The sequence below is a fragment of the Pseudorca crassidens genome, chromosome 12, assembly GCF_039906515.1.
Source record: "Pseudorca crassidens isolate mPseCra1 chromosome 12, mPseCra1.hap1, whole genome shotgun sequence".
In the NCBI taxonomy this organism is placed as follows: domain Eukaryota; kingdom Metazoa; phylum Chordata; class Mammalia; order Artiodactyla; family Delphinidae; genus Pseudorca; species Pseudorca crassidens.
Genome location: NC_090307.1, coordinates 43,729,829 through 43,746,546, shown reverse-complemented (window position 1 = coordinate 43,746,546; position 16,718 = coordinate 43,729,829). Strand labels below are relative to the sequence as shown.

The 16,718-nt window shown below is 37.9% G+C and overlaps 1 protein-coding gene across 1 annotated transcript in view; it reads left to right on the top strand.

Annotated features, from left to right (window-relative positions):
- The window catches only part of ASXL3 (ASXL transcriptional regulator 3), a 177,136-nt gene that overhangs the window by 432 nt on the left and 159,986 nt on the right, over nt 1-16,718 (top strand). The window lies entirely within an intron of this gene.

Sequence of the window (16,718 nt, the reverse complement as noted above, 5' to 3'; positions counted from 1 at the left end):
GGCTGTACCTCCTCCACGGGTGAATTTACGAGCGCTCGGCCCCGCTCGACTTCCCTCTCTGCTGCTCCGGAGACCTTTGTGTGGCAATTACCACTCCCTCCCGGCCCCTCCACCCCCCGGAATTTCATCAATAACTCTCTGTGCACGGTCTGTGTGTAGGTTCGGCGTTTGTGAGTTCATACATTTTACACGTGCATGCACGGTGTGTGTCCGACCCGGACTTGTGGGGCGTGTGCATGTAGCCTAGGTCGTTGCGTGTCTGTGTGCCGTGTCGTGTGCATTATGTATGCACACTGATACGTGCATGTTTTGTGTGGATCAAGTTCGTTGGTGTTTGTAGGTATTGTGCTCTGACCGATGTTTGTGTGTACATTCCATGCACGTGTGTGCAATTTTGTGAGTGTGTGTGTCCGGGTGTGTGTGTTTGGTGAAGTTGGGTCAGTGTCATTTGTAGCGGGAGGTTATTAAGAGTGTACAGCTAGGTGTGTTTCACTGCCGGCTTCCTGGGCGGTGTTACTTGGCTGCTTTTCCTTTTCTTTAACCTTTCGGAGCTTACGTTTTAATCAGCGAAAGAATGTCTCTATAGAAATGCTGGTTGGCAGAGGGGCGTCGGCGACTTTGGTTTGATGCATGTGTATGTGTGGGTTTTTCTTTTTTTTCCTTCATCTTCTTCGTTTAACGGACAGCTGTAAACGGTTGTTTGTTTTTTTTTTAAAGGATATTTCTGTACAGTGTGTCTCACGGGAATGCAAGGCATTACATTTGAAGCTCAGCCTTTCAGGGTTTTGGCTGTATAAATTAAATATTTATTCACCAACTTACTATCAGTTATAAATTGACCAAAAGAAAGCAGACTGCATGCAGCGGGGGTGCAGGGGGGAGGATGGGGGGGAGAAGACCCCAGGATATGTTACTGGGTTGACTTTGTAAGGGTTGTTTTACTATAACTGTGGTCGGGGTTTTTGTTTGTTTGTTTTTGCTTTTTTTTTTAAAGCTTTTGAGTAACTACATCATGTTCAAGGAGAACATTTGTCAAAAGTAATTATCTGAGTTCGGTTGAAGGGCCTTGCTGGTATGTCTCTGGATTCTGGCAAAGGGTTTTAGATAATTGACCCTATTGCCCTGCGAAGAAGTGGCAAAAGTCCTTTTTTAATTGAGGTCTAGTTATTGGTAGCTGAAGTGGCCAGGCCCCTTTACTTCATCTTTTAATTTGTAATAGTGTATGTTATGATTTCTCCCCTTAATCTGTGATCATGTTGATGGCTAAATCACTCACTGTCTGTGGATGAATGGGCAGGTGATAGTCATTCTCTAATGAACTACATCTGGGAGAGGAAACTTATTTGTGAGGAATACGTGAAAAGTAAGCAGGAAGCGTTAAGTAGATGCCAGAATGATGTTATCACTGTATTTTTGCTAAAGCAGAGTACATTACTTATTGTTTGCTGAGCCATTAATTCAGAATTGTGTGAGGGTGTGCAAAGCTTCTGAAAACGCCTTCTTCAGTTTCCTTGGAGTGGCAATCGAGTATTATTATAGAGCTTCAGTGTATGTGTTTTAAACAAGTGAACAATGAGTTGATTTATAAATATTTTAAAATAATGATTGATGAATTAGCTGTATCTGCCTGCAGAGAGTTCTTTAATAAGTAACAGTATTCTGATGGAATTTAAAGCTAACCATTTGTATTCAGTCAGTATATGTTGCTATCCTTGAAAGTCCTGTGCTTTATTTGATCTAATTATATTGTATTGATAAATCTTGAAATAGGTTTCCGAGTTACAATGTTTTGTTAAAAGTTGCGTTTTCCTCTTGCAAAGTTCATTGGTGGGAAAAGACACACTAGGAGTCATCAACACAAAAGAATTAATGATAGACCAGATGTCTGTATTTTAACCAGACATATTGAACTAGTAGTTATGGTAATTTTTCTATTTGGTTCAAGTTATTTTTCCCCTGGTAGTTGTACAAATGTGTATGTATTCAAAATGTGACAGTTGAAATAAAATACCGAATAAAATAGCAAGTAATTGTTACTGGAAATATCTTTTTCAGAAATTTGCCGTTTGTATTAGTGACTTATGAGCATTCTTAACTTATTTTGTGAAAAAGGAGAAATGGTTCCATTTGGGTAATAGTGACAGTTGTTCACATTTTCTTTATGATTACATGAATGCATATAGACTTAAACTCTCTTCCAAACTTGCATGAAAAACATTTTACTCTTATAATTGATAGTATTAATTTATACTCGATGAAAAAGGGATGCCTTTCTTTTAGCATTTCTGTGTTAGAAATACTATTATGTATTTTTACACTGCCACTGCTGATTTTGCTGTCGTTGTTGTTAAGGATTTTTAGCCTTTTCTCCATCAAATGTTAAACCAGATGTCTGAATTTAAAACTAAAGACTAAAGATGGATGGAAAATATTCAACTCAGTATGTGGTTCTTGCAATATAAGAACTAAAGAGAGAGTATCCAAATTAATGTTAAGAATAACCTTCCAAATCATCCAGTGTACACTATGTATTCTATATCTATATCTATATCCATATATGTGTGTGTGTGTATATATATATATATATATATATATATATATCCTACTGGTGTGTGTGTTTGCATGTGATTATCTTGAACGAGAGGATATCAAAGCAGAGGGAATGCAAAATAGATTTTTTTGAACTGAGACCAAAAGCTTATGCTTAAATGTAGCTTGGTATTCACTTTTAAGAAAAATGTATATGGAAGAACAATTCTTTCTAGAGTAACTAAGAACTTCCATCTGACAACAGAATTTTGGTTTTCTTTGTGAGAAAAGTATCCAGCCTCCAAATCTGTAAACTCTGAGTGTCAGCTCCAGGGATTTTATTTTAGATGGAGATGCAGCTATCAAGCTCTACCAATTTTCTCATAGAAGTATGTCCTGTTTGGATGTGGTGGGCTTGTTTATCTTAGGAAAGGAGGGATGGTGGCATAGTTCCCCTGTATTTTCAAGAATGCGGTGATTATTAACAGGCTGCCATTTTTAAATAGTAATATGACATCTTTTATTTTCTTTCTGCCCTGCATCAGTTGCAGAAATTTCAGCCTTCAGCCTCCCCCCATCCCCCTCGGCCTTCTGCAGTTGTGGTTGTTACTTAGCGCAGGGCCATTTAATATGGAGTCTGCTCCCAAACCAGATGCATTTTCATCTGTTTTATCTGCTCTTCTGAGGTTGTAGAGTCTCAGAGGATCCCACAATCACATGGAAGTTTCTTCTGTCTTAATATATGTAGCCCACAATAAGAATAAAAATCAAAACCATAACTCATGTCGAGCTGGGGCTTTGACTTTAATCCTTTCGACTTTTATCTCAAGTCTTCACTCTGTTACTATAAATACAGTTTAAACCATTGTGAAAGCATCTTCATGCTTCTTTGTAAAAAATGAGGATTTGACAGGACTTTGTTTCACTGCACTGAGGGGTTTCTTTGTTACTGGCTTACCACAGAACATACTGTTATTTATATGTTTATTCTAGGTTAATTCTTTTTTTTTTTTGACATGCAAAAATGTTGTTGCTTTGAGAAGTGCTTTTTGATAGTTTAATCAGTTTGTTCTATAGGGAATGCTGCTGTTAAGATAATGGTTCAATGTATTAATTTGTTCCCTGAGTTTCTTTCTATTTGTTTCATTCCTTACAATCTTTGTTTAGTCTCACTGGCACCTGAAAATAAATCTTAATCTTCAATTGCTTTGTGCTTGGTAACATGGCTGATTTATTTGCTCATAGTTTAGATACATTCACACAGATAATGAATATCAGTGGGGTTTTTTTTTTTTTTTTTGGTAGTTCAAGGTGACCTTTGGAAAATTTTTTAATGGCAAATTTGACTCATTGTTGGGAGAAAACAGGCACATACCCCTTTATGCCATAGCAGAGTTACTGAAGATTTTAAGTAAATTGAAATTTTGTAAATCATAATCTATTAAAAATTAAGTAGGAGTTTATTAATTAAAGGAAATCTGTGCGAATCTTTTGCACAGTGAAGATTCTTTTGCATAATGCATTATATTCTAAATAAACTGTTAGGGTTTCTGTCAAATAAAGCTGAATGGTAATGGTAGCTGTTAAACTAGAAAACAATTCCTAATTGTTAATGTACTGGTTGCCTTGCCTTTTATCTTTGTATTTTAGAAATAAATATAATTTCTCAGGGGCGGTGAACATAGGGATGTAGGGGAGAGCATTGGTCCTGCTTTTGGCATTTTCTCACTGTTCTAGTGATGCTCAGATTTTAGGTTATGACCAGGCCTTCATAACAGTTGAGAACATTTTGACTTGTGATTCGGGGTAAGCCCCAAAGGTGCACATGAGCCGTAACTGTGACAGTGCTTACTGGTTTGGGAGCCTGGCTAATGTATTTGGCAAACGCAGTTTTATTTTCAAAAGCTTACATTTTGGTTGGTTTGATTCAGCTGTTTTCTGTGATTCACACATAGCATCATCTCTTTACGTCTATATCTCATCATCTTTCTTTCAGATATGCAACCTAAATTTTCATTTTGCAATATGAAAGATGGAAAAGAGTTGAGCAAGCTGTATGCCTCTCGAGAAGAAAGAAGGAGTTTCAAGTTGGAAAAAAAAATGTGTTTGAAATAATGAGGAATGTGCACTTGGGCCCAGTGTATAGGTTGTTAATTTTTTATTTCCTGCCGACATGAAAGAGAATTTTAAGAATTCTTTCTTAAGTTTTTCTCTCTTTGACAAATTCTTTAGTAGCAGATGAGCATATGGTAGCTTTTAGACTTGGAATTTCACTACAGAAAAACTAACTGATAAAGTAATTAAATTTAATTTTTAATAATGTAATCATTTCAACACTTCACTGAACTGCATTGGAAATGTGAAGTATGGTCCCTGAATATTTTGAGGGCTCCTACATAGCATATGGTTCAAATGCCAGGGACGATACAAAGATATATCCTTAAGGAGTGTAGAGTTCAGTGGTGGAGACTAGAGAACTTGGAGGGTGACTGAGCAGACACCAGCCGTGGGCATCGCATGAATGATCAAGAGGCACCAGTTTACAGATTTACAGAAGGGAGAAGGTGATTGTAGAAGGCTTACTGGATTAGGCGAAGCTTGGTTTGTCCTTGAAATCTGAATAAGATTAAACAGGTGATGAGAAAGCATTCTAGGAAAAGAGAACTGCACGGGCACAAGGTGTAGTGTCAGGTGAGAGGAAGGGTTCAGGGGACAATGAACAGGACAGTCTAGAAGTCTCAGAAGGCTTGAGGATGTGGGCACTGAAATAAAGTTGAAAATTAAATCGTGACCCAATTGGGGAGGGTTTTGAAAGTAATATTAAGACAGTTGGACCTTGTAAATTGTAGTATGGGTCTGGTGGGGCTGGGGGGGGGGGTAGTAGAAACACACAGCACACACACACACATACCCCAGAATGGCTCTTCCTTACAGAGAGGGGACCCCGGTGGTCTGAGGGTGTCTCTGAATGCTTCCATTACTTAGAAATAGAGTCTAAAAGCAAAATTGATGTTAGAAATATTTTATTTTAAATAACACAACTTTGTTCTGTCCCATAGCCTTTGCCAAATGAGGGAAAGTAAACATTAGTAAGTACCATACCTTACAGTTGTAGAAAATGTATCCAGAGCACTCATTTGCCAAAAATACTCTCTTGAGATCAGTAGGTAGCTAGGGTTATCTCAGTAACTCATTCTCCTAGTGTGGGGTTTAATGACGTGCCCAGTATCTTCACCTTGTTTGTAAGGAGCAGGGCTGGCATAGATCTCTTTTTAAAAATTCTGTGCTGTCTTTCTGATTTTTAAAAAATAATACAAGCATTTTAATGGACGTGAATTTAACGGATTTGTTGCATGGAGGCATGCGGAGGATCCAAGCCTCCATCACACTTATTGCCTGCCTTTCGTTTCTCTCTCTTTCTCTCTCTTTTTTTCTAAGCATCAAAACTTTGCATGGTGGTGGTAGTGGTTGTTCATTTATAATTTAAGATCCCTTCTCCCCGACCCTTGAGGTCCTCAGTTGCAGATCCTGGCTCTTTCCTGCCGGGGCTGGGAGGAGGGGCATCTGTACAGAAGGACTTTCCGCTATTTGCCAGGACTGAGTGCCTTGATTGTTCTGCTTTTGTCCCCGCACAGTAGGTAGCTGTGGAAATCTAGCCCTGACTGAAACTTTCCCTGAAGAGCCCTTGGGGAACAAATAGAAACATTATATGATTAGCCACATTGTTTTCATTATTAAACAAATCTACATAAAAGGATAGCAATTAACAGCTTTATCTGCCTGAACTTAGACACCTACCTTTCCTCTTGCCTCCATATTCCCACTTGAAGCGGTAACAGTTAACTGTTGCTGATTTTAATGTCAGCAACTGACGAAACTAAATTGGGAATAGGCACTTCTCCTGGTTGATTGACATATAGCCCTCTGACACATTCTTCTGTAGTTTTAAGGCAAATTCATGCCCTGAGGTTAGAGCCAAAGGGCTTGTCAGAACATTGACTTTAATAGCTGAAATATATAACTTAAATGACATCCAAGACCTTAGCTTTGGTGGAACTTTTAGAACCTGAGGAATTCTCCAAGGCAGTGCAATTTATACTTAATGGACAAACTTAGAACTTGTAAGATTTTTGTCTAAGTATATAGATGTATAATTTACTTTATGATGCAGTTATTTACCATGGGTTTATTTTGCTTATATTTAGCATAAATTAGTCCATGAACAACTTAGATAATGATTTTTAAAATAATTCCACAACTGACTTTTTTGGCAAGTGTTCCAAGTGTTTGCTAATCCAATAGTTGATTTCGGAATATATTATTTATGACTTAAAGAAGGGAATAGGAAGGACCTTCTTCGTCTTATTCAGAAGACAGATGGCATTTTCAAGATTTTGTTAACTATCATGTTTTGAAACCTGTCTTAGTAAATTCAGGGAATTAGAAATTGAGATTGGATCTTTGCGCTTGTTTTTCAGCTCAGTCATAGAGAAGACATGATATAGTGAGGCTGTTGGTTATTCTTAGGGTTTTTTTTTTTTTAATGTCAGAAATAAATGGCTACACATGTAATTTGTGCATGTATGGAAACCTTGTTGACGTAGCTGCAGAACTAAGTCACTGTCTGGACCATCAGGACTCTGTATGACCTTCCCTGCATCCTCTCCCTACCATGCACAAGCAACAGACACTCTCTTATTTGAAAATGTGTTTAATAAGAAAATCTCCTCCCTTTAAAATATGTGTTATCATATCCTGAAAATATCGCAGTCAGAAATCGTCATTCCTAAATTCTCTGTTTAGTCTAATTTCTTATCTCTTTTAAGTCAATCCTAGAAATCAATTAAACTTTTTGAATTAAACTTCTTTGATATTTTCCTTGTTCCCTTTCCATCACTCTTGCTCTTTCCTGCTTGCTTGAGGGTCTCCTTTCAGTTTCCCTCTTAATGCTGGTATATCTCAGAATTCTGTGTCCCCCGTCCTTTTGATTCTCCTCTCCTTGGGCAGTCTCATCCACCTCAATGGAAGTGTCCCTGGATAAGGACTCTAGCCTTGATCCTTTCCTTAAATTTTGGACTTACACTAACAGTGTCTATTGTTTATCTCTATGTACTGTGGATATTTCAAATGAAATTTATCCAGTTCAGTTAAATATTCATTAGAGACCTCCCACCAATGTACCATGCATTGGGTCCACAAAGAGGAAAGGACAGCACTCCTGTCTGGAGACTTATCTATATGAACGTAAACACGTGGTGTCTGTGGAGAGTGGTAAATTCTGCCTTCTAAGTATAGCTCACATTTAGCTCCTCCTCTTTTCATTCTCTATATTTACTGAGTTCTGACCTTCCAACTAATTTCATCACTAATTTCTTTTCCAAATCTTACTTACTGAAGCTGTATTTATCTTTCTAGAACAGACCTGATCTTACTGAATCATTCCTCTGCTCACACTCTTGTGATTACCTGTAAGTTAAAGTCCAACGGTTCATGGGAAGCCCGTTTCAATATCAGAAATCCTTTTGTTAGGTGATGTCTGATTGCTTCCCCTAATAATATGCAGAATTTAGCATGTTCTGTCCATATACATCGCACCAACCTTCCCATTGTGTAATAATCTCTGCAACCTTAGATTTCTTTTAAATTCTTCGAAACGTAACAAAGTAGTTATGTTTAATATGAGATAGTTAAATTCATCAACATATTTTATCAACTTCTGTGCTCAACTTTATTTCTTGTATTACACTCACTCTCCGAGTTGCCTCCTTTAACAGCTTTTTTTTTTTAATAGAGGGTCTCCAGGTTCATAAACAGTCTTTGTATTTCTGAAATGTTTTTGTTTTGCCCACCCCTTAAAAATCTTTCTTATTAAGATTTTGTATTTTGAGTTATAGACTCACATGAAGTTATAAGAATTAAAAAAGAGTGAACAAACGGCCAAATCCTCTCCCTGTCATCCATACCTTCTTCCCAAACCCTCCATATTCTCATAATTTTAGTCTGAATACAGTCAAGATTGGGTATACAAAAGTGGGCAGCATCAGCCTTTAGGAAGCATTATCCCCCAAATATGTGGATTATAATTCAAAAAGAGATTTTTTTTCACAAAGCTCAGCACATCTTCCATTAAGAAAAATTGGAGAAACTGGTAGGACAAAACTAAGAGATCCTATGTTGCTCTCACCTTTGAGTGCTAATTTAACTAGTTGTAAAAGTCTTAGTTGACAATTTTTTTTTACCCTTAGTACTTCAGAAATGTTTCTTCATTATGTTCTTGCATCAGTGGTTGTAATACCTTGTCTGTGATGAGTGTCATTGTTTATTTTTTAAGAGGTAATATGCTTTTTGTATATGAGAGTTGTTACATGTTCTCTTTATCCTTGAAGTCCTGAAGTTTTAATGCTTTGTCTTAAATGTTTGTGTTTATTCTACCTGGTACCTAGAGTATACTCTTTTTTTAGAGTGTACTTAATTGTTGCCTTTTTATGCTTTAAACTTTTAATCATATTTTGGTATGGAGCTTACTTATTGTGTCCCCAGAAGGCCATGAATTCTTTAAAGTCTTCTAAGAGTTCCCACAGCATCTCATAGTTTAGCTTATGGGTTAGCATTAAAAACAACGTGGAAAGGACTCCCCTAATATGGAACAGGATACAACAATGAATGTGCTGGCTTTGCCAGTCAGAATTATGGAGTGCAAGCAACAAAAAACAATTCATGCTAACTTAAGTAGAAAATGAGGTTTTTTCTGGAGGCCATAAAGTAGTTTATATAATCATCCGGAAGGATCCGGAAAAAAAAAAAAGGCTGGAAAAATAGGCAGGGATCGGTAGAGGCTGGGCGGCAAAAACACACACAGTCATGCTATAAGAACATTCTACTTGGGATATGGCTGTGGTACCACTACCACCACTCGTGTCACCACTGTGACTTAGTGCTGTCATAGGACACTGCTATTGCTCCCAGTGTATCATATGTTTCTGTTTTTTTTGTTTTTTGTTTTTTGTTTTGCCATACGCGGGCCTCTCACTGTTGTGGCCTCTCCCGTTGCGGAGCACAGGCTCCGGACACACAGGCTCAGCGGCCATGGCTCACGGGCCCAGCCGCTCCGCGGCATGTGGGATCTTCCCAGACCAGGGCACGAACCCGTGTCCCCTGCATCGGCAGGCGGACTCTCAACCACTGCGCCACCAGGGAAGCCCTCATATGGATGTATCATAATCCACTCTGTCTTTGCATCCCAGACTCAAGATTCATATTCACAGGCAGATGCATCTAATTGTCAGACTGTGGTTCCCAAATCTGCACCTTAGCTGCTAGGGACTGATGAGAAGGTGTACATGGCCTCTTTACTGCTGTAGTGGAAACATCTCCATTCGCATTTTCATAGTGACAATAAAGTCAACAATGTTAAAACTGAATGCCATATCTCTTCCCACCTTCTGTTCCCAGCAAGTCTGCTCCCCCTTTCTTTCTTCTCTCTATGAAAGCCACCACCATCTTCATAGGTCTTCAAAGCAGGAACCTTCTTGTCATCATTAATGCCTTTTTGATCTTTTTACCTTTTTATCCAGTAATCACTGAGTTCTGCCAGTTTTATCTCCTTTTCTTCAAATCTTCAAATTCTCAAATATATGCTACACTTAATCCATTTCCACTGTAATTTACCCTGACTCAGACAGTATGTGGGTTTGGGAAAGAATATAGATTAATGACAGGCCTAAAAGTCAGGCAGATGTATGTTTGAGTCTCAGTTCTGCCACTTACTATGTGTTTGACTTTAGGCAAATTATTTAACATCTCTCAATTTTAGTTCAATTGTCTATTAAAGGGAATAATGGCATTACAGAGTGGTTGGAATATTTAAATAAGATAATATGCATAATGTACTTAAGTACAGTGTCTGACATCCAAAGGTGCCAGTTAATGTTAGTGTCTGGTAGTTCCCATCTTCTTGTTAAGTTGATACAAGCACCTTGTAAGTGGTTTCACTGACTCCAGACTTGCCTCCACTGAGAATCATTCTCCTTATTACATCCACAGCTGCTTCTTCAGAGGTAGAACTGGTTCATGGTATCCCCCTGAGTCTGACTTAGTTCCTGTGGGAAACAGATGGCATTATCTTAAAATGGGTGATTGAAGAAAGTTAGGGCACAATAAAAGAAAAGAACAAGGGATAGTGAGACAAATCGGGGATATCACCAGCAGGAAGATGTAACTATCCTTAGACTGGAAGGGCCAAGCAGAGCAGGGAGTGGTTATTGCAGTGATGTGGGCTCTGATTATAGGAGAAGGGTGACTGACAGACACTGTGACCATAGGTGGTGGAACATAGCCGCTGCCAGCCCTCACCCCTGCAAGAGGGGAAAACATGTACATTGACACTCGCTCCACTCTTCTTCCATCCACTGATCTCCAGTTGGTGCCTCCTATTGGCTGAACCCACCCATTAGCCAGAGGACAGAGGACCTCCATTGAGGAAATTCAGTTGTCAGCCTACTGGGTCACAAAGCTGGGTGGAGAAGGGTAAAAAGTGTATCTGGAGTTGCTAATGGGGAATATACAAAGTACCTCTTTTTCAAAAACCCTTTAATAGCTTCCCATTATTCTAAGAGTATCGTGCCACTTGCTTCAAGATCCTTCAGGTTTGTCTTTTGCTTATATATCCAGTTTCATTGCTTGATTCTCTTACCATCGTCATTCTAAATGACAGTCATATAAAGTACTGTTAGATCTTTGAATTTATCATACTGTCCCATATTTTGTCTTGACTTGGTACATGTTGTTCCTTTTCTTTGTAAAATCCTCCCTCCCTACCCTTCTGTTTCTTTTCATTTGGTAAATTCCCACACTTTCTTCAGATTTCAGCTTCCTTTGAGAAGTTTTTATATGTTCCCAAAGCACTTCATAGTTGGGACAGTATATTATAATTAGTTGTTTACTTTCTTGTTTATAATTTTTCCCGAGTGCCTGATGCACTACCTCATGTTAGGATGGTGCTTATTATAGTTAAATAAAGTGAATGAGTCAAAGATTTTTCAGAGGAGCTGTTAGAGCTAAGTTTTTAAAAGTTTTCAAAAGCTCTGTAGAACTGTAACACTTCTGTCTCCTTGATTTATTTCTGTGTCATTGCTGAATTGTCATTGTGCAATCTAGAGAAGGGATCAAATTTCCTGAGACTCAGTTGGACAACTGATAGATTTTGAAAATCTGTGTCTACTGTCAATTCACTAGCCTCTTTTGTTACTCTGAGACAATAATTTAATGAAATCAATGGCAATGAAAAATATTCAGTTCCTGCCATTAATATGTTAGGTACCATGTGAATGCAATAAGATATGAACCTTGACCTTTGGGAAATGATCATTAAAAAAACAAAAAACCCTTAGGGCCCAAGAGATACTTTCTTTGTAAATTTAAAGTTGCAAGGTGTAGTAGAAATTCAGTAACCTAAAAGTAATCTTCTTTTATGTTTGATTTTAATAAGGTACAGTGATGATCTGTAAAGGCTTTCTATGACTCGCAAACCAAAAAGAGAATTATCTAGTGTATTGATTTACAACACAGATTGGAAATGTTTGCAAAGTAAATAATCTCCTTTATACACATAAGTAAAATATTTATAAGTTTAATGTCATAGCCTCCTTTTGAGAGTGTAGAAATCTGATATAATGATGGAATAGACTTTGTATATCAGCTATCATAAAACATTACTATTACTAAATTAACTAATAATTAAAATAACAATTACTAAGGTAATGACTAATAATGGCTAATAATAGCTAATACTTAGTGGGTACTTGTATACCTGATACTACACTAACTTGTTATATGCATTATATTGTTTAATCCTAAGAGCAAACCTAGGAGACACATTGTAGTATTATCTACCTTTTTAAATAAAGAGATTGAGATTTAGAGTGTCAGTTGAGTTTCTCTCAGTTGCAAGTGAAATAAATTTAGTGAAAACTAGTTTAAGCAAAAAGGCTCACAGAACTGAGAAGTCCAAGGGTGGACTTCGGTTGTAAGTGGGTGTGGAGATATAGAGAATGTCATCAAAGTATTTGCTTTCTCTCCATCTTTTGTCTTTGTTTTTTCTTGGCCTCATACTGTAGACAGGGTCCGATAGAAGTCTTGGTCCAGATAAGATGGTTACTGCACCCCAGACCTGCATCCTCCAAGCCTAGCACACCAGCATAAAAAGAATCTCTTTCCCTCCTCCTCCTCATTATTATTGTTTTTGTTGTTGTTATTTTATTCAGTAAATGCCCTCCCAGGGAAGCCTTTACTTTGTCCTACTTGGCTGATATACCCATCCCTCATCGACAGCAATGGCCAGTATGAGGTGACATGATTGATTACCATACAGGGATCACATACAGCAGAAGAAAATTACACAAAAGTACCAATAAAGATGGAAAGTGTGCTGGGAAAACATTATAAATGCCGTTGTCTGGGCTTTTGGAGAGGGTGAGTTAATTTGCTGAGCTAGTAAGTAGTGGAGCAATGATTAAAACCCATGTCTGCCCAACTTAAGAGCTAAGCATATTAAGCATATAACTTTAATATTAAGCATATTAAAGTTAGATACTTTCTTATTCATTCTTTCTGGTATTGTTTTAATGATATTTGCTTCACATTTTCAAGATGTTAAAGCCTAGGCAGCCATTGCGAAGATTCCGAAGGTTTCTTTGGGGTGTTTCCTCTGGAACTAACTTTCCTGATTTAGAGGCTAGAAGTTACAATGGATGGTTTCTGTTCTGTTTTCCCTCACAGACAAGTTTCTTTAAATAGAGTTATATTCTAATGGTCTTTATATAATATTTATAACGTAGTTTAGCATAATTCACAAAATACATAATTCTGGATGAAGCTTCCAGGTACTTTCTGGCGGCAAGTAAATATTTTTATTCGCTGACTAAATGCCAAGTTTTCTTCACAGGGATGATCATGACCCTTAGAGGATGTTAGTTTAGCGAAATAGAGCAAACTGTTCTTTTCCATAATGTAAATCCTCACTCATTTCTCTGAATATTGAGATAAGATCAGCATAAGATAATGACTCCTTATTTCATATAGAATTCTGTGGGCATCACAGTCTTATTGCTGTCACTTCTTATTTATTCATTTAATGGCTCTTAGCCTTGTGGAAATTCAACCATACCTTTTCATTTTCATTTTGATTTTTTTTTTTTTTTGCCTCACCACACGGTATGTGGGATCTTAGTTCCCCGACCAGGGATCGAGCCCATGCCCCCTGCATTGGAAGCGCGGAGTCTTAATCACTGGACCACCAGGGAAATCCCCATACCTTTTCATTTTGGATGAAGGTGGATGGCACTGAGTGTTGATGTTTATTCATGGTCTGCTCTAGGCAGAGATGCTACTGTGTATAAAGAGAAAAACACATTTAACCCAACAGGATCTTTAATGAGGAAATGAGAAAAATAAATAAAGACTGTTAAATATAAACAAAAATATCATCTATCTCCTGTTCTCATCCTTTCTCCAGTTTTTATATGTCTGTTTTACCACTTTTAGCTAATGCTGTCTTCACAAACCAAGTTCTAATAACTAAATGGGAATAGAGGGATTATCAGTAGGAAAAACAAAAATCAATGAGCAAATATAGATACTGTATCACCTTTTAATCTTCTAATGACTGTTTTTTTCCCCTTTTTCCAGAACTCACTATTGAATGAGCTTGGCTTCATGGTAGGAAATGCAAGATTCATAAAAGTTATTTTCATTTGTTAAAAGCTTTAGTGGAGAATGAGGCCCTTTTAAAATTAGTCCAGTCTTCCAGTGCATCTTTTCAAGAATTGTCTCTTATTCTCCTGATACTAGGTGATAGTCATAGGCAGGTTTTAACAAATGAAAGAAGCAACTTGAAGCACGTTAAAGGTGTCATCCAGAAAAATGAATGATGAAGAAACGAGCAGTGGGACTTTAATAAAGCTTAGTGTTTTGTCATAATTTTTTTTTTCCTGTGTGTTTCTGCATACACACTTGATCCTAAACTCCGCAGAGGTTAGGGGCACAGACCAACCGCAGATTCGAAAATCTGTGTAGGGAGTTGGTGCTCCCTACCTGCAGTTCCTCTGCCTCTGTGGTTCCATATCGATGGATTCAACCAGCTGTGGATCGTGTCGTACTTACTGAAAAAGATCTATAAGTGGTCCTGCGCAGTTCCAACCCATGCTGCTCAAGGGTCAGCTATTTTCAGTTGTGTTGGAGAGACCCTACGGAGAGAAAAAGATTGTTTTCGACTAAATTATTATTGTTTTCTAATCTCTTCCTCTGTCTTGAATGAATGGCTGACTGGCGATTTTGTTATAGGCAGTAGGTTGGCGCAGGGTGGAACTTCTTTGCCCCTTGAAGTCAGGTGTTACCAGGTGCGTGGTCTTATTCCCTCTGGTCAGGCTTTGATTCACCTTTTTCTTTCCCGGCTGTGTTGATCCCAGAAGCTGCTGACAAGATGAAATTTCCGTCACCCTGTGTCTTGATTGGACATGTAGATGTGAATGAGGAATCAACATCTGTTTTAATCCACTAAGATTTGGGGGTCGGTTTTTACTGTTTCCTATCCCTGCCTGTCCTGACAGATACAGTCCTGATAGCAAAACAGATGTTTTTGTTCCAGGCCACCTTTTCCCTTTGTTTATGAGACACTAAATGCTTCATTACATGCTTAAGAGGTAAGGAAAGCAAACAAGGTTAAGTCCCTGTTTTCTTCTTCATTGCATTAAATTGCTTTGTAAAATCATCCTCTCCAGTAAAAATCTTTGATATTTTTAAACCAGAAAACAATAGAGGATTTTCATTCACAGAAAATTCTTTTATATTCTCTCTTAAGATAATTCTGTTTATTTTTTTCCTGATAAAATAAGTGCTTTTCCTTCCATCTGTCTACTGAGGAGGACAGTTTTCTAACCAGAAAGAGTGGAACAATTATTGTTAACAGGGAATTGAATTCTAAAATGGTTGAAGAGATAGAAAAAGGGCACCTGGACATTTTCAACAAGTTCAGGTTCCCAAGTCCAGACAAAGTCTGTTTCACATTGAAAAGGTATGGCCAGATTTCCACACCACTGAGAACAGGAAAGCAGATACTGTAATAACACCTCCTTTCTTTCTTTCTCTTTCTCTCTTTTTTTTTTTTTTTTTTTTTTTTTTTTTTTTTTGCCAAGAGGAGTGCTGGTAGAAAGGAACACCCCCACTAAGGGATTATATTTCCCAGTCTGTCTCAGAGAGTTCTGTCTCCATTTCCCTTCCATGGAGGGCTTGGTCACCCTCGGGCTATTTCCCACCAGTTTCCACTCTTCTCTAGATACAGCACACAGAAACTCCTGACAGCTGACAGACTCCCCATTGAGCCCTACCTTTTCATGTAGGAAAAGGGAGAAAAAATGAAGAAAACTCGTCTTGAAAGCCTGCAGACTTTCATACCACAAGGAATGTGTTGACCATATGCATCTTAAACCAGGCGAACAATGTTTGTCCAGCCCTTGAACTCACCATTATGCAGCCCTATCCGTTCCATGCTCAGAAGCAAAAACTCAAAACCAGATTTCCTAGAATTTTCTACCAGTCTTTTGCTCAAATGGCAGTGGAGTTGTTGATGCGCAGTCCCTTACGTGTTAAACTATAATTTTCAGTACAGCATAATTTATCTGTAGGAGACATTGATTTTCACAATGAATTCCTTATCTTCAGAGTTTTTTGGCCTTTGTATGGGGGTGTAGCTCCTTCATTATAATTATTATAGGCAAAGCCACCACTGAATTGCTAGGGTCACAAAGCAGACTTTCATCTTCTCATTTTAATTCCCAATAATATGGAGATGATACATTTTGTTTTTATCTTCCCTTTGTACCAGGTAACCTACAGAATATTCCAGTATTTGTTCTCCTATAGGGTCTCTATACCCAATGGCAGGTGTAATTAGCTCTTAAAACCTGAACGTCAAGGTGGTTAACAGAACTCTCAAAGCTTTTTCTACAGATAGTTTCTACAGGGAGAATTTGATTCCTTGTGGGCTTAATGCCTACTGCCTGTAGTTGAGTGAATCTAGGAGAAAAACATCTGGCCTAATTTATCTTCAGGAGTAATTCAATAATGCTGAATGGCAACCTCTAGGAAAAATCTAAGTAAGAGTTTCTGTAAGCACTAATTTAGAGTTGGTTAAT